This window comes from Eulemur rufifrons, chromosome 16 (assembly GCF_041146395.1).
Source record: "Eulemur rufifrons isolate Redbay chromosome 16, OSU_ERuf_1, whole genome shotgun sequence".
Lineage (NCBI taxonomy): Eukaryota > Metazoa > Chordata > Mammalia > Primates > Lemuridae > Eulemur > Eulemur rufifrons.
Window position 1 is genome coordinate 38,829,546 of NC_090998.1, and position 22,168 is coordinate 38,851,713.

Genomic DNA, 22,168 nt, shown 5'->3' on the forward strand with positions numbered 1-22,168 from the left:
ACATACATTGTCTTCTTTAATCCTCATAACCACAGAGGGAGTTTACATATTTGAGATGAGGAAACCGAGGAACAGGAAGTCCACGTGCATACACACAAGAGCACAACCTGTGTGACAGGCAGCCCATCGCAACAGGTTCTCCCAACAAGCTCGGAAGCGGGGACCAGCCTGGGGGAGGAAGCAGGCTCTGGAGGCAAAGGACGTTGCCCAAACCACATGGCTGGTTCACAAAGCACCTGGGCAGGTCTGGGTTCCCCCTGCTCTGTGGCCCTTCTGCACATGTCCAAGGGGTACTGTGAGCCCCACAGGCCAACTTACATTTAAGCCCTGCAGTCCCAGGGCTCCTCGTAGGCAGAGCCCTGGAGCTCTGCAGTAAGACAAATCTAGGTTAGAATCCTGACTCTAAAGAATCTCTTTCCTTAACTGAAAAACGGAGATAAGAACACTTAACCAAAGGGTTGTTGAAGGATGAAATGAGGTAATATATGTAGAGTGTCTGGCATGAACTCAATAAATGGAGGCTTTTCATATTATCCCACGCTGACACAGGCACGGTACAAAGCCTGAGGTTGCTGCAGAGCCTGCCACTTCCTCGTCTGTTCACACAGAGGTGAACCCCAAGTCCCAGGCCCCTCACTCTGGGGTCTCGGCTGCAGGGGCACCTGAAGATCTCAGAGTGCTGTCCACCTGCCCTGCCCCCAGAGCTTTCGTCCCAGTCAGCTCTCCAGCCCCAGGGCCAGTCCAGCCTTCACCCTCCTCTCCTGATACCAGAAGAAGAAAAGCGACGGCATGCTTTGAGGCCACAGGTTACAGTAAAAGGGGAGAATGCTTTTCTCTGACTGTGAGTGGTGTGCATGACACGGGGAAGGAGACTTCTGAAACATTTAGAGGAAAAGGAAAAACTGTGTAATACTTATTTTTAACACTCTACAACAATCCTTTTGTTATTTTGACATCATAAAAATGTATCATGTTTAGCTTGGTTTGCTTGTAACATTATCATGTTTGATATACTTAGAAATATATAGGCCTGGAAAAAAATGAAAAAAATTCAAGAAATAGTCTCCCTCCTTCCCACACACAAATAGGGGTTAAAACCAAAAAAGGCCTCAGGCCACCCCACCCACAACTCTGGTCTCTCTCATTGTCCTCCAGTTGGAGGCCCAGTCGTGGTTGTTTCCCTCTTTCCCTCCATCCCTCACGGTATATTTCCCCACGCAGCCTTCAGGGGAGAGAGGAGTTGGTGGGGGGAGGTGTGCTGTGGAGGGTGAGAGACAAAGTTGGGAAGGTGGGGGTGGGGAACGGGATGAACAGGGCAGTGCCCAGAGACCCGAAAAGGATAAAGCTAAAGCTAGGGAGAGCCCAAGGTTTTGTGTTCCTCACACAAAAACAAAAACCAAACAAAGGGTGAGAGTAGTTTAGTAGAATGTCTTTTCCTAAAAAAACAAAAAGGCATGCAGGTTAGGAGCGAGGCCCAGACTGAGCACTGGCTGTGGCTTGTGTATGTGTGTGCCCAGTGGTTTTCTGGGTCCAGGAGGGTGGAGACCCCATACTCCACAAAGCCAACTGCTGCCACCCGCCAAAGCAGAGCCCCTGTGGATCCCAGCGCAGGGAGGCCTGAGTGCCACCGGGGGATGGAGCAGACCCTCCAATTCACAAGCCACCCAGTGGTCCTTCCACGCACGTTTCTGTAGGCTCCGGCTGGAGCCTGAGGAGAGGCTCAGGAAATGCTGGCTGAAGGAAGGCTGTGACTCAGCCCATTCTGGGAGAAGAGCCTTCTGCCCTCACGCCACGGTGGTCTGGGCCAAGTCAGGATGCAGGGGCCCTCTCTGAATCTGCAGGGCTGCCACAAGGAAGGGCAGGAGGCTGTCAGCTGAAACTGCTGAGAGCCACAGGGAAGAGACCCGCATTTAAGCTTGGGGGTGGGGAGGAGCACATGCCGTATGAGTGGACCACAGTCGAGTTTGAGATTTCTAAAAGAAAACTTCCTGTGTCTTTACCCTCCTCTAGGGAGTATTAAGATCCAGAGAGATCCCACCACTTCCAGCTCCAAATCGAAGCCTGAGCAGGAATTTGGCCCTTTGGAGTCTGGGTTTTCTGCTTCAATCTCACGGAAAAAGCCAACCCAGTCAATTTCTCAGTGGGCATCCCCGCTAGGTGTGAGGGTGTGAGCACCCCCTGGCCCTCCCCAGAGGCCCCCCTCCTCCCTCAGGACCCACAACTCCTTCTACTCACAGCCTCTGTGCTCAGCTCGACCCCCGAGACCTGGAAAACCCCAGGCCTGGGTTTTTCAGGATGACCCTGGTTTCAAACATTCCTCCAGTGGTCCCACAACACATCCGGGATGTTGGGTCTGGAACACATGATGCTGGCCAGGCTGGGTAGAGGCAGAACTACCCCAGGGTTGGGAACTCTAACTTGAACTGGAGGCTTCTCCCGCCAGAACTGCCAGTGGAGGCACCTCCCCCCACAAAGGCCTGATTCAGAGGGAGGTGACCTCAGTGCCAGGGGGCGGGGGAGGAGGGAGGAAGAGCAGGCCCTCTCTGGCTTGTCCTTCAGAGTGGGGGCGGGTGGTTTGGGGGCAGCCAGGGATAGGGAAGGCGGAGACTGTTGCTCAGGGGTCTCTGGGTGACCTGGGGATGGCACTGAGTGACTCTGAGCAATAGCTATCTCTTCAGCCTAGTCTGTCATGGGGGTCCCCAGTCCCTACTCTCTTAATGCCAGGAGGGGACAGGGGAATTGAGGGCCTCAAAAGAGATCTCACTGTCCTGGCCTTTCAGTCAGCCAGACCCAAGGAGTGGGGTCTGCAGCTTCCACCCCTTCTCCAGCAGGGCCCAGGCAACACCCCTTCCTGGGCTCTGAGTCCAGGCCTGGGAGGAAGAGGCCAGAGAGGTGGCAGCAAGCCCGTCCTCCATCCCCCCAGCCCCCCTCACCCGGCCCTCAGCCAAGGCCTCTGGCCCCTCATGAGCCCCTCACTCACCAGCTGTTCCCCCCAGAGTCCTCTAGGGAGAGAAGCCAGGGGCCAGGAGGAGGGGGAGGGGTGGGCAGCTGTGGGAAGGCAGAGATGGAGAAGCTCACTTTAATAACAGAATCATCCGTAACACCAACCATTTCCCCTCCGCTCCCCTCCCCAGCTGTTTTCTGGAATCCCTTTTACCAGTCCCAGCCCTTTTTACCAGTCACACCCAAGAGTGCACTTGTAAACAGCAACTTCTGCACCCAGGCAAAACACCCTTTTCAGCCAAGATCAGCCCTGGGCTGCAGTGGGGCATGGGGCAGTAGAAGGACTGAGACCTGGCTCCCACGGCACTCCTGGCCTGAAAGTGGCCACTTAATCCCTGGCCCAAAGCATCTTTCAGCCCTAAGAATTCCAACTGGTCTCCTCCCCCCTCAGAGAAAGAGGGCAGACAAGAATTTCCTTCCCTCCTTCTGACAACTGGCATGGGAGACACAATAGCCCTTCTGAGAGGCATCTGTCCTTGGGGAAGGGGCTCACTGCACTGACCCTCCCCCCAACTTCCTCTTCACAGACACCCCAGGAACCTCAGCCTCCATATGTGGGCTCTCAGAACCGACAGCAGGATCAGTCCCGGCCCTTCCAGGCAGGGCACATCTCGTCTCCTCTCCCTCGGAGCCCTCCTGTTCCCTGTCCACAGCATAACCCAACAGCAAAAACAGCAGCTGCTGGGAATGGGGAGAGGGAAGGGGTTCTGACACAATGGGTCTATTTATAGGACCACACACCAGGGGCTCTGCAGCCAAGCAGCCCAGGCCCCACTCCCAACCACTCTAGCCCAGCCACGGGTACTGGGAAAAGCCTCAGACCAGAAGGCAGAAGTCTAGGCTAATTCTAACTTTGCCTTTTGCTTACTTGCTGTGTGACCACGCAAATCATTCAGTCTCTCAGGGACAAGTTTCTTTGCACCAAGTGGAGGTTCTAGAACAGTGTTTCTCAAAGCGTGACCCAGGGACCCTGAGGACCTCTCAAGGAGTCCATAAGGTCAAACTATTTTCATAACACTATCAAGACATTATTTGCCTTTATTACTCTCACTCTGTCATGAGCGTGCAGTGGCATTTTCCAGACGATGCTGTGTGATGTCACAGCAGGCTGAATACAGAAGCAGACAGGAGAATCCAGCTTGCCTTCTGTTAAGTCAGACACGAGAGATTTGCAAAAGTGAAGAACAGTGACATTCTTCATTTTTTTGAAAAGGTATAATTATATTTGATAAAAAATGTTAATGGTTTATTATCTTTATGTTTAAATGAATTAAATAAATGATTAAAACTCAATTCTACCTTATACTACAGTAAATGTCAGTAAGTATACTGCATATAAACAGAAGCTCTTTGGGGTCCTCAAGTTTTAAGAGTATAGAGGGGTCCTCAGACCAAAAAGCTTGAGAATCACTTTTCTAGAACAGTGCTCTCCAGTAGAACTTTCTGCGATGATGAACATGTTTAGTCTGTGCTGTCCAATACGGTAGCCACTAGCTACATGTGGCTAATGAGCACCTGAAATGTGTCTAATCCAACTGAAGAACTGAATTTTAAAGTTAATCTTGGATAGTCACAGGCAGTTAGTGGCTACTGTACTGGAAGGGGGAAGTTGGAGAAGATCCCTGGGATTCCCTGACCTGAGCACTCTAGGGCAGTGCTTCTTTCCACAGAGGCTGGGGGTGGTGGAGGGCCAGGACTCCACACACTCTTGTCCCCAGGCTCGCACTTACACTACTTCTCACTCTTCCCCACCAGAGGAAGCCATCCAGCCACCTGGTCAGTCCTGCCTGGCGAGCCTACCAGGCTTACTGCTGGAGTTGCTTTCTTGTTCTCTGCCCATGACTACTTCACACACCTCTCCACTGTCCTCAAATTCTGGCCTACCACCTCCCCTGCTGTTCCCCAGGGGGATTAAAGCCAGTAAAGGGAAACCCTCTCAAACACCTGCCACCATCCTCCCAGCCCCCTGGGACTCCTCCCTACCCGCTCACCTCCTATTACAGCAGCCAAGGCCAGTCCTCCTGCCCCAGACCTCCCCCATCTATGCCTTCAGTGTCTACCTCCTAAAGAGATCTTTCCCATCTACCCTTCAAAGTTTCCCAGGTGTCTTTCATCTTAAAAACAACTTTCTCTGGACATTTCTCCAGATACTGCCCTCTTCTGCCTTTCAAAGCCAAACTTCTCGGGGGGGCCGGGGCTGGGTGGGGGGGGGGTGGGAGTGGGGAAGCCACCTTCTCATTCCTTCCTCAACCTGGTCCAATTTCAACAGTAACTACAAGGCTCAATCGAAACAATACCAGTCCTGATTCCCTTCTCAGGTATAAGTAAGTGCCTCTGGTGACCACTTCCTCCTGGGTTTTTTTTTTATTTTTTTGGAGACAGTCTTACTCTGTCACCCTGGCTAGAGTGCAGTGGCGTCATCATAGCTCACTGCAACCTCAGACTCCTGGGCTCAAGCGGTCCTCTTGGCTCAGCCTCCCCAGTAGCTGGGACTATAGACGCACACTATGACACCTGGCTAATTTTTCCATTTGTTGTAGAGATGATGTCTCGCTCCTTGCTCAGGCTGGTCTTGACTCTTGAGCTCAAGCAGTCTTCCTGCCTCAGCCTCCCAGACTTTTTTTTTTAAGCTTTGAAATATAGTTCACATCTATAGAATTCACCCATTTAAAGTGTATAATTCAGTGGTTTTTTGTATATTCAGAAATATGTACAATTATCACCACAGTCAATTTTAGAACATTTTTATTACCCCTTATTGCCTGTTCCTTAACACTGCTGCCCCCACCCCCAGCCACTTGTCTATTTTCTGTCTCTAGAGATTTCCCTGTTTTGGACATTTCATGTGAATGGAATCATATAACACGTGTTTTCTTGTGACTGGCTTCTTTGACTTTGTATAATGGTTTCGAGGTTCACCCATGTTGTGGCATCTATCAGTATTTCATCCCTTTTTATGGCTTAATAAGTTCTACTGTATGGACATACCATAATTTATTTATCCATCCATTCTGTTGATGGATATTTGGCTTGTTCCCACTCTTTAGCTACTGTGAATAATGTTGCTATGCGCATATATGTACAGTTGTCCCTCAGTATCTCCAGGGGATTCGATCTAGGACCCCTGAAGATACCAAAATCTGTGAACGCTCAAGTTTCTTATGTAAAATAGTGCAGTATTTGCATATAACCTACACACACCTCCTGGTATACTTTAAATCATCTCTAGGTTACTTACAATACCTGATATAATGTAAATGCTATACAAATAGTTGTTATACTGTATTATTTTATAATTTGTATTACTTTTGACTGTCATATCGTTATTGTTCCCCACCCTCCTGAATATTTTTGATTCGAGATTGGTCGAATCTGCAATGTAGAACCTGTGGACACAGAGGGCCAACTGTACAAGTTTTTGTATACATGTTATGTTTTCTTTTCTTTTGAGTATATACTTAGTAGTGGAATCGCCGGGTTATATAATGATAGGTTTAATTGTTTGAGGAACTGCCAGATTGTTTTCCAGAGCAGCTGCATCACTTTACGATCCCACCGGCATGTATGAGGGTTCCAATTTCTCTGAGTCTTCTGCATCATGCTTATTATCGGACTTTCTGACTCCAGTCACCCTAGTAAGTGTGAAGTGGTATTTCATTGTGGTTCGGATTTGTATTTCTCTGATGACCAATGATGTTGAGTATCTTTTCATGTGCTTATTGGCCATTTGTGTATCATCCTTGGAGAAATGTCTATGCAAATTCTTTGCCCATTTTCTATTTGGGTTATTTGTCTTTTGTTATCCAGTTGTGAGAATCCTTTACCTATTCTGGATACAAGTCCCTGTTATACATATGATTTGCAAATATTTTCTCCCATTCTCTGGGTGGGCTTTTCACTTTCTTGAGGGTGACCATTTCCTCCTGGACTTTTCCTTTGCCTCTACACTTCCCCACTCCCCCCACCTCTACTTCTGTGTGCATATGTGTTACTTTATGTATATACAATACTTAGGGGAAAAAAAAGACATAGTAGCACATTCTTCTCACTGTTCTACATCTTTCTTTAGCAGAGCAATTTTTAGAAAATGATACCACAGACTATTTGGATCTTACCAGCTTTTCTACCAATATTCTATTCCAGGATCCCACGTTGTACTTAGTCACCAGGTCTCCTTAGTATCCTGCAATTCATGGCAGTCCCTCAATCTTTCCTTGTCTTTCACAACCTTGGCCCTTTTGAAGGAAATTGATCAGCATTTTGGAGAATGTCCCCCAATTTGGGTTTGTTTGATGTTCTCACTGATTAGACTGAGGTTATTATAATTTTGGGGATGAATACCACAGAGGTGATGTGCCTTTCTCAGTGCATTACATCCAGGTATATATATACATGATGCCAGTAAGTCTGACAGGCTGACACCTGTAATCCCAGCACTTTGGGAGGCTGAGGTGGGAGGACTGCTTGAGGTGAAGAGCTTGAGACTAGCCTGAGCAACACAGCAAGACTCTGATGCTACAAAAAAAAATAGAAAAAATAAGCCAGGCACGTAAGCCCAATTACTTGAGAGGATGAGGAGGGAGGATCACTTGAACCCAGGAGTTCAAAGTTGCAGTGAGTTATGATCACCATGGCATTCCAACCTGGGATGACAGAGTGAGACCCTGTCTTAAAAAAAAAAAAAAAAGAAAGAAAGAAATCTTATAACTGGTGATGCTTTAACTTTGATCACTTGGTTAGGTATCTATTAGTAAGTTTCTCCACCATAAAGTTACTATTTTTCCTTTAGTAATTAATAAATATTTGGGGGAGTAATACTTTGATACTACACAAATATCCTGTTTCTCCTTAAAATTTTAGCCATCATCACTGGATCTTGCTTGCAGCAGTCACTATGGTGTTCTAATTATAAGTTCCGATTTCCCTCTTTCCCTCTACATTTATTAACTGGAAGTTATTTGCAAGAAGAAGTGTCCCTTCATTCCCATTTATTTAATTATATATTCATATTACTATGGATTAAGTGGATATTTATTTTATTCTTTGGGTTATAACCCAATATTGTAATCACATTTCATTGCTCAAATTGCAGCTTTGGCCGTTGAGAATTCTTTCAGGTTGCTCCTATGGCCTTCATTTTTTTGTTTTAAGCACTTCCTTACTTTCTGGCACCATAAGATGTTCCTGGCTTATCTTCTATTTTCCCTGCTACAACCACTTTTCCAAGGATCTCTACTAGAGCAATCTTCTAAAACTGTAATTTGATTCTGTTCTTACCACTTCAGATCTCCCCATGACCTCCTACTGCTTTGGGGACAGACCAAATCTCTCAACACTACCCTAGAAGTCCTGCCTTTTTCTGGCCCTAGAGCAATTCTTCAGAAAAGCTTTCCCAGACTGATGAAGCCAGCATTAATCTATCTTCTTAAAGTGCCTCCTGTAGGATCAGTATTTCAAAATGTAATGCATCCTGTTCTCAAATAGTCCTCTGTGAGGAGGAGGGGACCTTCTATATGCTCTGTTAGAAGGGGAGATCCATGAGGAGGGCCCTGCCTGTATTTCATACTCCCCACACCTTCTGCCAGAGCAGTGGACCACTCCTGCCAACTAGGCCTGAGACACTCTCCACCCCCAGCAGGGATTGGTGATCTCCTTTCATTCCAGCCAGAAAAGATCAGAAAGGAGAAACAGGTAAGAATATACAATGGGCTCATCAGGTTCCCCTAAAGACCCCCTAACTATCCCCTACCCAACTGGCTCAAAGGGCCCATATGATAAATAATACTGAGAGGTGAGGAAGGGGCATTTTCAGATTTGTCCCTGACACTGATATGACCTTTTTGAAGCTCTCAACTGACTCCCAGGCCTCAGTGATTCTCTATGGCAAAGAGGACTAACCTATTCACTCCACAGACATTTCTGGACATATAACTCAGTATGAGATACAATTCTGGGTATGGGGGGAGGGCAATTCAGAGATAGGTGAGATGTTCTTGGGTTTCTTGGAGCTTTTAGTCTAGGAGGGGACATAAGACATGTAAGTACAAAAATTGGTAGCGTTTCTATACTGTAACAATGAACTATCCAAAAACGAAATTAAGAAAACAATCCCATTTACAATAGCTACAAAATAATAAACTACTCAGGAATAAATTTAACCAAGGAGGTGAAGGATCTCTATACTGAAAACTATAAAAGAGTGATGAAAGAAATTGAAGAAGACACAAACAAATGGAAAGATATTCTATGTTCATGGATTGGAAGAATATTGTTAACATGTTCATACTAACCAAAGCAATCTACAGATTCAATGCAATCCATATCAAAATACTGATGACATTTTTCACAGATTTAGGAAAAAAATCCTAAAATTCATGTGGAACTATAAAAGATTCTGAATAGCCAAAGCAATCTTGAGCAAAAAGAACAAACCTAGAAATATCACACTACCTGATTTGAAAAATCTACTACAAAGCTATAGTATTCAAAATACTGGCATAAAAAAGACATTAGACCAATGGAGCAGAATAGAGAGCCCAGAAATAAATCCACACATTTACAGCTAATTGATCTTAGGCAAAGATGCCAAGAACACACAATAGAGAAAGGACAGTCTCTTCAATAATCAAGTGTTAGGAAAACTGGATATTCACATGTAGAAGCATGAGATTAGATCCTCAGCTCATACCAACTACAAAAATCAACTCAAAATGGATTAAAAACTTAAACTTGACCTGTAAAAATATTAGAATAAAATATACAGAAAAAGCTCCATGACATTGGTCTGGGCAACGATTCTTTTTGGATATGACCCTAAAAGCACAGGCAACAAAACCAAAAATAGACAAATGGGATTACATCAAACTAAAAAGCTTCTGCACAGCTGAGGGAACAATCAACAGAGTAAAGAGAACCTACAGAATGGGAGAAAATATTTGCAAACCATACATCTGATAGGGGTTAATATTTAAAATATATAAGGAACTCAACTCAATAGCAAGAAAACAACCTGATTTTTAAAAATGGACAAAGAGGCCGGGCGTGGTGGCTCACACCTGTAATCCTAGCACTCCGGGAGGCCGAGACGGGAGGATCGGGAGGATCGCTTGAGCTCAGGAGTTCCAGACCAGTCTGAGCAAGAGCGAGACTGTCTCTACTAAAAACAGAAAAAGTTAACTGGATGGGGTGGCGTGCACCAGTAGTCCTAGGTACTCAGGAGGCTTAGGTCACTAGAGCTCAGGAGTTTGAAGTTGAAATGAGCTAGGCTGACGCCACTGCACTCTAGCCTGGGCAACAGAGCAAGACTGTCTCAAAAAAAAAAAAAAAAAAAAAGGACAAAGAACCCGAATAGACATTTCTTAAAAGAAGACATACAAATGGCCAATAGGTACATTAAAAAATGCTCAGTATCACTAATTATCAGGGAAATGCAAACTTAAACCACAATTGGGTATCACCTCACACCTGTCAGAATGGCTCTTATCGAAAGAGACAAAAGATGCTAAGCGCTGGCAAGGATGTGGAGAAAAGGGAACCTTTGTACACTATTGGTGAGAATGTAAATTTATAGCCATTATGGAAAATAGTATAGAGGTTTCACAAAAAATTAAAAATAGAACTACCATATGACCTAGCAATCTTGATACTGGGTATATAGCCAAAGGAAATGAAATCAGTATGTTAAAGAGGTCTGCACTCCCATGTTCATTACAGCATTAGTCACAATAGCCAAGATACCGAATCAACCTAAGCGTCCGTTCACAGATGAGTGGATAAAGAAAACGTGCTATTTATGCATAATGGAACACTATTTCCCCTTAAGAGGAAGAAAATTCTATCATTTGGGACAACATGGATGAACCTGGAGGATATTATGTTAAGTGAAATAAGTCGGGCACAGACTACATGATCTCACATGTGGAATCTAAAAAAGGTCAAACTCATAGAAGCCGAGAGTAGAATGGTGGTTACCATGGGCTAGGGGTGGGGTGAGGGATGTTAGTCAAAGAATACAAAATTCCAGCTAGATAGGAGGAATAAATTCGAGAGATCTATTGCATATCATGGTGACTGCAGTTAACAAAGTTGTATGCTTGAAAATTGCTAAAAGAATAGATTTTAAGTATTTTTACTACAAAAAAAGATAAATATGTGAGGCAATGAATATGTTAATTAGCTTGATTTAGCCATTCCACAACATATGCATATATCAAAACATGTTTTATACCATAAAGATATGCAATTTTTATTTGTCAATTTAAAAAAAGGCATGCAGGTAAATAGCTGTACTGCAAAGGTAGTTCTATAAAGAAGTCTTTTGGAAAACTTTAAAAATCAGGAGAGAAATATTAAGCTGGAACTGGAACAGTTTTTTCAGAATTTGAGGCATCGAGTAAACTGAGCTCTTAAAGACAAGTAGAGTTTAGATACAACACAAAGGGAAGGGGGGTCATTCCAGGCAGAAGGAAGGACATAAACAGAAGTAAGGAGGCAGAAGCCTCTGGGTGCGTATGGAAACAGAATGACTCACTGCAGCTAGATCTAAGGGCATTTGAAGGTGAGTACTTCCTGCTCCCCTGGCCCATGCCAGTAACTAACTCCTCTCCTATCCCCTGGCTGAATAAGGGAGTCAGCATCTTTTCAACAACCTGGGCGTAACCAGAGACATATGCTGGGTCCCGTAGGAGGAACCGAGGCACAGAGGCTCCCGGAGGCGATGGTGGAGGGGATATCAGAGAAGACCACTGGAACATCAGCTGCCTGCTCTCAGGTCTGAGACAAAAAGGGCCTGGAAGGCTGCACCTGCAGGCCCAGGAGAGTGGGGCAGATACCCTCTCAGACCCCAGTGCTACTCTCCCAAACTTCATATCCTGGCTTCTTTCCACAAAAGGAACAGGCTCTGGCCAGCCAGATACCTTCTGCACCCAGGCAGCCCCCATGCTGACCAAGTGGACTCAGGGGTGACCCCCTAAGCTTCCAGCTCTGCTCTGGGAGGAGAAAGCATCTCTGGTTCACCTACAAGCCCCCACTGGGCTCTAGTCTTATTTGTGCCCACAAATGGGAGTCAGGCTTTCTGGCTTCTGGCCAAACTGCGTGACCCTAGGTGAAGTCTAGAAACCCTCTGAGCCTCAGTTTTCTTACCTGTAAAATGAGGGTGAGCCCTCTGACTCCTCTCTCCCTGCAGGGCATAGAAGAGAAGGATGATATCACGTCTAGAAAAGGACTGCAGCTGAGGAGACAGGTCCCCTCGTGCAGGGTGGGGGTTGGGGAAGGAGCTCCCTCAGCAGGGCCTTGAGGGATAAACTGCTGGCTTTGATGTTGCCTTTCTCCAACAAGGCCTGCAGTCTTCCCAGGAAAGCAGTGGGGGAGGAGAGAGGAAGGGACAGCAAAGCCAAGAGTTTTAGCCTTCTTCTAACCCAGGGGACAGGAAGTGAGGTGCTGTCTACAGAGGAAGTGAGAAGCAAACACCCCCCAACTTCCCCTCAGCCTACAGTGGAAAGAAAGGCTCCAGCTTTAGGACCCTGCAGGCCCAGAGCTGGGAGATAGAAGGCAATATCGTGGGGGTGTGGAAGGAGGTGCTATCAGCACCATCTGGCAGAGAAAGGGGTCTCTCATCTTGGACACAATAAAATTCAAGGGGCCCAGGACATCCCCCAGACTAGGGGTGGGGGTGGGGAGAAAAGAAGTCACCAAAGCCAAGATGGGAAAGCCAGCATTCCAGGTCACGTGGCACCATACCCGCAGTCCTGGCCTGACTCCTGCTCCCTGCATGTGTGCCACGCCGTGCACCTCAGCACGGGCCTCCCCGCAACACGTGTGCACACATAAGGTGGGGCAGGTCCTCTGAGCACTAGCTCTTATAGCACATGTTCTTCCTGCGCAATCCTTATCACAGCTATAATTCTGTAACTGTTTACTCAATTAATGTGGACCTTTTTGATCACCACTGTATCCCTAGAGACTAGCACAGCACCTGGCACATGGTAAACTCGAAATAATCTGCTGGAGGAATGGACAGGCTGGCCATAGCTTGAGAACTCCTCAGAGGCTCGTTTGGGCCTAAATCCTGGCATCTGAATGAAGTTCAGTATACAAAAGTAAACAAACCCTGCTCATGGTTTGGGATTAACTGGGGGAACCCTTGGATGGCTAGTAAAGGCCAGTGTTATTGTCTGAATGTTTGTGTCCTTCCAAAATACATACATTGGAATTCTAACCCCCAAGGTGATGGTATTAGGAGGTGGGGCCTTTGGGAGGTAAATAGGTCATGGGGGTGGACCCTCACGAATCGGATTAGTGCCCTTACAAAAGAGGCCCAGCAGAGACCCCTCACCCCTCCGACCATGTGAGGACACAGCAAGAAGGCTCCGTCAATGAACCAGAAAGTGGGCCCTCTCCAGACACCCAATATGCTGGCACTTTAATCTTGGACTTCCCAACCTCTAGAACTGTGAGAAATAAATTTCTGTTGTTTATAAGCTGCTCGGTTTATGGTATTTTGTCATAGTCCAAACAGACTAAGACAACCAGACAGGAGCTGTAACAGAGGTGGCAGGAGGAATCCATGTACACCAGATATTGCCAATAGCTAGGGTGACAAAGATAGTATATGCTACACACTACCTTTTGGGTAAGAAAAAAAAAAAGAATATGTATTTGTATTTGTTTGGTTTTGTGTAAAGAAACTCTTGAGGGATCTGTATGAAACTAATAAATGATTATCTATGGGGGAAGAAGGGGACGGAGGTGGGAGTGAGGTTTCTCCATGTATGCCTTTTCATGTCATCTTGATTTTTAAACCACGTGAAAACATCTAGTGAAAAAATAAAACTTCAAAAAATGTTAGAAGGAATCGAACCACTCAAACAGGTGATTTCGAAAGCTCCTCCCAGTTGTGGCCATCCACCTTCTTCCTGTATTAGGAGGTAGGGACCACACCGTTGAGACAAGGGAGCAGGTTAGGCAGTCTGGCCAGAGGAATGTGGGGACTCTAATCAAGGGATACCAATGCCTTCACTTCCTTTCTTCACCAGAAATTTCACCCTGGGCTAGGAGAGAGGCCTTCTTAGTGATTGGGCATGGTAGCACCACTATTCAGAAGTTGGTTAGGACCATTTCCATCTGGGTAACAGCGGGTTTGTTCTAGATCCCTAGGAAGGCAGGCAAAATCTAGTCAAGAACAGAGGCAGAGCCGAGAGGTTGGGCAAGGGGAGAGTTCGGAGGAGGTGGGAGTAAGGTGGGGTAAAGGACTTCTAGAGGTGCCTGGGGCTGCTGTGGGCAGGTTCTGGGGGTGTCTCAACAGATCCTTGCACAGAGGGCCAATTACAGGCCCCACATCAAGCCAGCTGGGGGTGAGGTGAATCAGCCCCTGGGAACTGCAACTGCTGAGAGCCCTAAGGCCACACTCCAGGAGTTCCAGGGCCCCTCACAGCCCTGCCTAGGAAAACCTTCCTCATTCCCCTACCCAAAGTGTCTAGGGGCAGGGGCTGAACTACATTAGTGAGAACTGCAAGCAGGTACCCCCAGCAGCACCTACCATTCAAACCCTGCAGGCAACAGCAAGAGCAGCAGAATGGGGTCTTTACTTCTTTTAATATATTTAGACATTTTTTTAAAAAGCTTAGTGAGTATTGGAGAACTACCAGAGCTAAAGGACCAGCATAAATTTCAGGGTGCTGCGCCTGATTGGGTTCTTCTCAGCAGCTGCTGGCTTTTTAGAAATCAGTAATAACAGCAACGATAATTCACCTTAATAACAGCCTGGCCTCCTCAGGCCTCTTTCATGTGCGTAAGTCCCAGAGCTGGGAAAACGGTAATTATCGAGCAGGTGCCACACCCCAATGATGATGTATTACTAATCCACGAACACTGGCTGGGAAACTGAGGCCCAGGGAGAAGAACTTCCCCTCACACGGAGATCAGGATATAGGTGCTGAGGGCCGCTAGGCAGTGGGGAACTGAAGGTGCCTCTCCACACCTGCTGTGTTTCGGGAAGATGCTGAAGAGAGGGGCACTCATTCCAGAGTCATCCAGACCTGGGCTTGGGGAGAACGTGAAGAAAGATTCCATATATGTGTCCCCAGCTCCCTCCCAGGCTACAGCAGGGCCTGGTGAATAGCCCTGGCTGGGAGTCAGGGCCTCTGTTCTTGAGCCCACGCACCACCCTCCCAGAGTATCGCAGGGCAGGCCGACAGCTGCCTGAAGCATCTCTGCCATCTCTATCACAGGGTAAGTGAGGGCTCGGCCCTCTGGACAGTCTCATGCCGCAGGAGCAATCCACGAAGTGGGAGTGGGGGGCACCTTGCAGCCATGTGGGGGATCAGATCAAGAACAAGTCAAGAAGTGGGGAGACTGCTCCTTGGGGACCCAAGCCCATCTCTGTAGCCCCTTTCCATCCTTGGCACTGATCCTAACATAATGAGAGCAAGGCCTGTCTGGTGCTGTAGAAACCTGCAGAGGAGCCACAACTGGCCTATGCCCTCCAAGAGGGTAAGGGAGGGTGGGCAAAGTGCCACAGGAGACCAACCGTGGCCCCACTGTGGCCATGGAGGGGAAGGGTAAAGATGAATGCCTCATATATGCACATCCATGCACAGCCTACCACATGCCTGCTACCATAACAGATGCTGAAACAGACAAAATCTTAGCTCCAGGGAAACCATTAGGGCCAACCCAGGTAGCAACCAATGACCTGTCCTCCAATGCTCTACATAGTGTCTGGGGGAAACAATTACGGGTCTTGTTCTAAAGGATTTGAAGTTGTTTTTCTTCAGCATGTTAGAAAGCTGATCAGAGCCCCTGGGGGGCCCTGGGATAACACTTTATCCCTCCAGGGCCCAGCTCTCTGCAATCTCAGGTTCAAGAACTGGCCCTCTCTGCTTTTAAATTCAGCCAGGCTCCCTCATGCATAAAAAATTAAGGCAGAATGGTACCATGTAAAACTCCAGACCCGAGTCAGGAGTCCTGCCTCTGACACTCACCACTGTATGAATCACTTCCCCCTCTGGACTTCAGTTTCCCCATTTTTAACACGGGGGCGTTGGACTAGACTGTCTCCAGGATTCCCTTCCAGCCTAGCTCTGTGTTGTTTTGATGTGGTGGCAGATCCCAGATTGATTTACATAAATTTGCATCTTCAATCAGAAATCCCAAACTCCAAGTATAGAAAATCCAATCAGTCCATTAATGCAGCCAGACTAGGGTTGGAGGAGCCTGCCAGGTCCGGGTGAGGGTTGTCAGAGGAGATGGTGGCAGTGGTGGTGAACTGGGGGAGGGGCTGAGGGAAGCGGGGGCAAGAAAGAGCATTTGTTGTGAGATGCAGCTCTGGTGACCCAGTACTGAGGGGGCCAGGGACCCCACTTCAGCTGTCAGGCAAGGGTCCTTTCTCCTCCTGCTTCTATCGGGGCCTCTGGCTGGCCAGCCTCAGAGCCACACCCCAAGAGGGAACAGCAGCCTCTGCCTAGTAACAGCTGCATCCTTCACTCTGACAGGGACTCCACCATTAACCACTTTCTGGGAAACTGACATCCCTGGGAGCTTCCATTATCCATTCCAAGGGCTCACAGCAGTGAGAAAGGTTTCCTTGGGTATAACCTAAATACTTCCTGCTGCAGCTTCACCCTCATAGGCAGCAGGGTCCAGGGCAGAGGGCTCCCCAGGCCCAGGAGAGCCAGCAGAGGAGAAAAAAAAAGCAATGTGGGAGAATGTGCCCCATATCCAACCAAACCCAAGGCCTCTTTACCCACCACCTCTCCTTCCACATTCCCCTTCACCTGGGAGACCAAGGATGAAAACAAACAAGAACGTGAAGGCCTTTGGCTCTTGGGCTAGAGAGCAAGTCCCAACCTGGAGAGCCAGACTCCTGAGAAAGCTCTACCCTCAGGAGGAAGGGGGGCTGGGGAAGGTGGGGTGCGGGCAGTTTTTCCTTTGCTGCTGCTGCTGCTGCTGTCGCCGGGCCTAGGAACCTGGCTGGGCTGGGTGAGGGCAGCAGGGAAGATTCCTCAGCCCCTTGCTTGGGAGCTGAGGGTGTGAGGGCAGAGGTGAGGTGGGTAGGGCCAAGAGGTGGGATGGGCAACAGCACTGGGGCCCTCCTTGCCTTCTTCCCATAAGAGGGTGGGTGAGTGTGCTGTGCTCCCTGGCTCAGATCCTAAAACAAGTCCCAACAGCTGAGATGTAAACTGTCTCCTGGGAATCTCCTTACCCCTTGGCCCTTGGCTGCCTCCTCCTCTCTCAGCTCCTCCCCAAAGGACCTACTCAAAGACTGGCTGGGCTGGGATGTCTCACCAGAGGCCTTGATGGGTGGGCCAAACCCAAGCCAGCAGGAGTTCATATCCCAAGGCACCAGGGGTGTGAAGGACAGTGACTACTGAGGCAGAATAAGGGAATCTGCTTTCTCCACCCAAAGCTCTAATCCCAAGTAACCATGATGTAGAACCACATCACCCAACACTCTAGCTCTCTAAATTGAGCCATCCTGCCAGAGGACCTTTCTTCCCTCTAGATTCACGCATCAGTGGAACCATTCAATGTCACAAAGTAGAAGAGAATGTTAGAGCTTTCTAGTCCAATTGCTGAGTTTTCATGATGGGGGACACTGAAACCAGAGAGGCAAACTTGGCCAAGGTCACACGTCAAGCTAGGAATAGCCAGGTCCATAGCAGCTTGGTCCCCATACACATAGGTTTTTGCCTGCCTATCATGAAGAGCCTTCTTCCCTGCAGCCCAGGGAGTCTGCCTCTCCAGGTTCTCACTTTCCCTGAAGGCTGGAGCTGTAGTAATATGCTGGCGAGCTGAAGCCACTGCATGCAAAGACCACAGACTTTGAAAACAAACTTGAACTATGTGGGAATATCTCTGCAGACAAGAATATGCATGGTTTCCCCGAGGTGGGAAACCCACTAAGCCCAGGTTATTCTAAGAAGGTGGAGGACCAATTTACGAAGTGAATTTTGTACATCTCCCTTCCTGCCAGACAAGGGGTTTCAGAAAGCTAGCTGACATAATGTCTGCAAGAGAGGGTCTACAACAAGGCAATTGGGCTAGGTTCATCTTCCCCAAAAGTACTGACCACAAAATGGTTAGACATTGACCTCTCTGCTGCCCCCCAGGACCACCCCTGTCTCAGGCCTCTGCCTCCAACCACTTCCTCTGGCTGACAAATGTACTTAGGCAGGAGGGGGAGAAGTGGTGAGGAGGGACTGCCTCTACGGCCAGGGAGCCCCTCAGTCTAAGACCCCCGCAGGCCTTTAAGAAGTAGCAGCTGGACAGGCTGGGTGGGCTCGGCTGATCCAGCCCTTGGAAGCCTGGAAAACCAGCCCTGCGGGAGGTGAGGGCCTCTATGCCCTTGGGGCAGTGCCAGGGCTGGAGAGACCGCGGGGCCTTGGGCCAAGGATAAGGAGAGGGGAGCTGGGGTCCGGACAGCCGCTTTCTTAGTCAGGCACAGATAAATTCTCTGCATTCTTTTGGCACCGCAGCCAGGACCCAGAGATCCTTTTCTGCAGGCGCTGCCCAGTCCCTACTCCCTGCCCAACCCTTCTCCCACCATCAGCTTCTCTTTAGCGTGCAGCCCGCCGGGCGCCCTCCTCCTTTCCCGCAGCCCCTCAAAGCCTCAAAGGGTTGTTCTCGGAGACCCGGTCTTTCCGCCTCTCCCCGCCTCCCCCACGCCCTACCGCCCCAGGCCACGGGGACTGTACGGAGTGCGAAGAGGAGACCCAGGCTCGTCTCCGCGCCTGCGCTTTGGGGAGAGCCCCCCCCCCACAACCTCCGCCCCGCTCAACAACCTGGCACCGCTAAGCTGCACCCGGACCGTGGGATGCGGGCGGGGTGGGGTGCACAGGTGGGGCAAGGTCAGTGCTTTCAAAGAAGGAGGGTGACCGGCCCCCGGAACATCCCCCACTCTCGAAAGTTTCCCTTCCGGGGCCACGGAGTGTGCGCAAGGATGGCGCGGGGGGCGGGAGGGGGTGGGGTGGGGGTGGACAGAGGCGCAGCCGGACCCCCCCGGGAGAGTGCGACCAGAGGGAGGGGCAGGCAGCGAGGTCTGGTCCGGAAGCCGTGACGCCCTCTCCGACCCAGTGCTGCCACGAGAGGCTTACCCTCCACACCCCCCACCCCCTGGCCCAGAGCTTACGGATTCCTCCCCACCCCCACGCCGCCCTTTAAATCCCAAGTAGACCCAGAACTCACCGAAATCAGGTGTTGAGCTGGGCCAGGGCAGGCCGAATCCGCCGGGTCCATGGCCGAGGCTCGAGGGCGGGGGGCAGAAAAAGGGGGGTGCCGGAGCCGCCTCTTGATGTCAAGGCTTTAAAGGGGCCAGTGAGCCCCGCCCCTTGGCTAGACCCCGCCTCCTTCCTCCCGCGCAGCCAATCCACGTCCACCCTGCATGCGCGCCCCTCCTAGCCCGCTCCAGATGTTCCCAGGATGAGAGCTAAGTCTGCCTGGCCGGCACGCGGCGCTTCCGCCCGGGGGGGAAGGACCTCCCCTCCCCCCTACAGAGAAACGCTTTCCTCCAGCCGGGCCGGGCCTGGTAAACCTCCCCAGAGCCCGGGTCGGGACGCCGGGCTGGGCCAAGCGGGGGTGGAATGGGGGCGCCTAGGGCAGTGAAAACTAAGTAGGTGCGCGCGGGCCCACGGGCATGCGCATTTGCTTCTGTGAAGCTGGGCGTGCACGTGTATATGTGGTTGTGAGCGTCGGTGTTTGTAATTTGCCTTCCTGCATACGTGTTGGGTGTAAATCCATGGGAAAGGCTTGAGTGCCTCCCTCTTCCTCCTCCAGGATCGGATCCTCCCAACAATCTGGAAAACGACGGTAGGAACAGACTCCGCTCGTCGGAAAGCAGTGCTGGTAGCTTTCCCACGAGTTTGGGAATGCTGGGCAGAAAAAGGATACAGCCTTGTTCTCTGCCACTTGCTTTCTCAGTAGGGAGAGTTCGAATCACCGGCGTAAAGAAGAAAAGCAAACAGCCCACCCAGGACCCCGCAGAGCCTCACAGTTTTCAATATCATTACCATTGGCCCTTAATTAAACATCTATTTGTCCTTGCTTGGAACCTGCATTGTATTGACTGGCTCCGAAATGCAAGTTCTAAACTGGGTTCTGCAGGGAAAATCAAACAAATCCCTAGGCACAGTCTCTGCCCATTTTATTAAAATTGCTTTTGTTGTGGGTATACACAGGATGTGACTTAAAGCATCATATTAGCCCAATAAAGGAACATAAAAAGTGAGGGAATTTAGGGTGCTCAGATTGGCTAGGATTAAGAGTTCTCTGAACAAGGCTTATTTAAAATGGGATTTGATGGGCATAGAGAAGTTGAGTAGGATCCAGGTAGGGTAAGGACCAGGAGACTCAGGTAGGAGAGAGCAAATTATCTGCATGGGACAGTGAGCAGTTCACCTTGGTTGGTTGGGAAGCGGGAGAAGTTAATGGAGGAGGTTTGTATGGAGGAGATCAGAATGAGGATATGGATTTGACAAGACATGATGGAGAAGTCATTTTGGGTTCTTGAGCATAGGGGTTGCTTGATGAAGAGTGCCTGAGGACAGTTATTATTGAAACCTAAAAGATGTCAAGATGGTTACTTCCACTAGCTCTCTCATCTTTTTCCTTAGAAGTTTTTAAAATTGATTTATCCTTAACATGCAACAAAATGCACAGATCTGTTTGGTGAATTTCAACAAAAATATACACCTATGTAACCAAAGCCCAAAACAAGATAACTGAACCAGCACCCCAGAAAGTTTCCTCATGCCTCTTTTATAGTTGATTACCCTGCACCTACCACCACTCTCACCTGCAACTTCCTGAATTATCACCATATGGTTTTGTCTGCTCTTGTATTTCACACACCATATAGTTTTGTCTGCGCTTGTATTTCACATAAGTGGAATCTTATAGTATGTACTGTTTTGTGTTTGTATTCTTTAGCTTAGCAATGTTTTTGAGATCCATCTATGTGTTATCAGTAGTCTGTTTTTATTGCTAATATTCCATTGTATGAATATATCACAATTTATCCATTCTCCAACTGATGGATATTTGAGTGTTTCCAGTTTTGGGCTATTATGAATAAGGCTGCTATAAACATTCTTCTGCAAATCTTTTTATGAACATGTTTTCATTTCTCTTTTTTAACCTTTTTTCTTAATGATAGGGGCATCTTTGGAAGCCTACAGCATTGACTTATTCATTCAGTCATCTAACATTTACTGAATAGGGATCAGTGGCCTAGTCCTGGGTTTACAACAAAAATTAGACATGGGCCTTTCCTTGGGGGGCTTAAAAGTCCAATAAAACTTCACGTATCTGTTGCATTCCTATGTCTTAGGGTGGAAAACCTTAAAAGTCTGTCAGGCATTTCTAACTACTTTTGGATATTTCCAAATAACTGAATTTTTAGATGTAAGCAGAACATCTAGATGATATTTTACTTTTCATTCAGATGTTTACCCTTGTTTAATAAACACAGCCAGAACAAGGGTAGAGCAAGTACTTGCCCTCCTTAAAGGTTTTTTTATTTTTTTACTCCACCCCCTTAAAGGTTCTCACATACTTGACAGGTTAGGCATTTAGCTTTTGGCAGATTCTCTGTGCTTCACAACCTTCATCCCCATTGACAGGAGGTGAAAGAAGTGTAACTACGATTGCTCCATGATCCCTTTGTCTTTTGATGAGGCTCAAGACACTTTCATTCCTCAGTGCTATTTAATCAGATATTATTCCTTCCTTGAGTCTTCTATGTTACAGAACAAGCTAGGCCTCTTAGGTCTTTGGTAGCACAAGCTGTTGGTAACAAAGCAGTTTGGTGGTATGGTCTAACTGTGCATAGTGCCGATGCATATGCATAGCTGAGATGGGAGTATTACTTGAGCCCAGGAGTTTGAGGTTATGGTGAGCTATGATCGGTGAACTATGATCATGCTACTGTGCTCTAGCTGGCGACAGAGCAAGACTCTGTCTCTTAAAAAGAAAAAAAAAAAGTTTGCACTCAGAGTCAGTCCAATCTGGAGAATAGCTAGATTATTAAAATGTTTTGAGAGGCTACCTACCAACCTGACCATCTCCTGATGTCGGAGTTTTAAACTGGGGTCAGTTTATCAACCAATGTAATCCAGTGGCTGAATGGCTACAGTGTCAACCTCTGAGCAATGAGGATGCCCCAACACTGAAT

At 48.2% G+C, this 22,168-nt stretch overlaps 1 protein-coding gene across 1 annotated transcript in view; it reads right to left on the reverse strand.

Annotated features, from left to right (window-relative positions):
- NCKAP5L (NCK associated protein 5 like) overlaps window positions 1-19,292 on the reverse strand; it is a 34,351-nt gene extending 15,059 nt beyond the window's left edge. Inside the window, exon 1 of the mRNA XM_069489740.1 lies at window positions 19,186-19,292. The gene's annotated coding sequence lies outside the window, so the exon portion shown is untranslated. The remainder of the gene's footprint in view (window positions 1-19,185) is intronic.
- Between the last annotated feature and the right edge of the window lie 2,876 nt (window positions 19,293-22,168).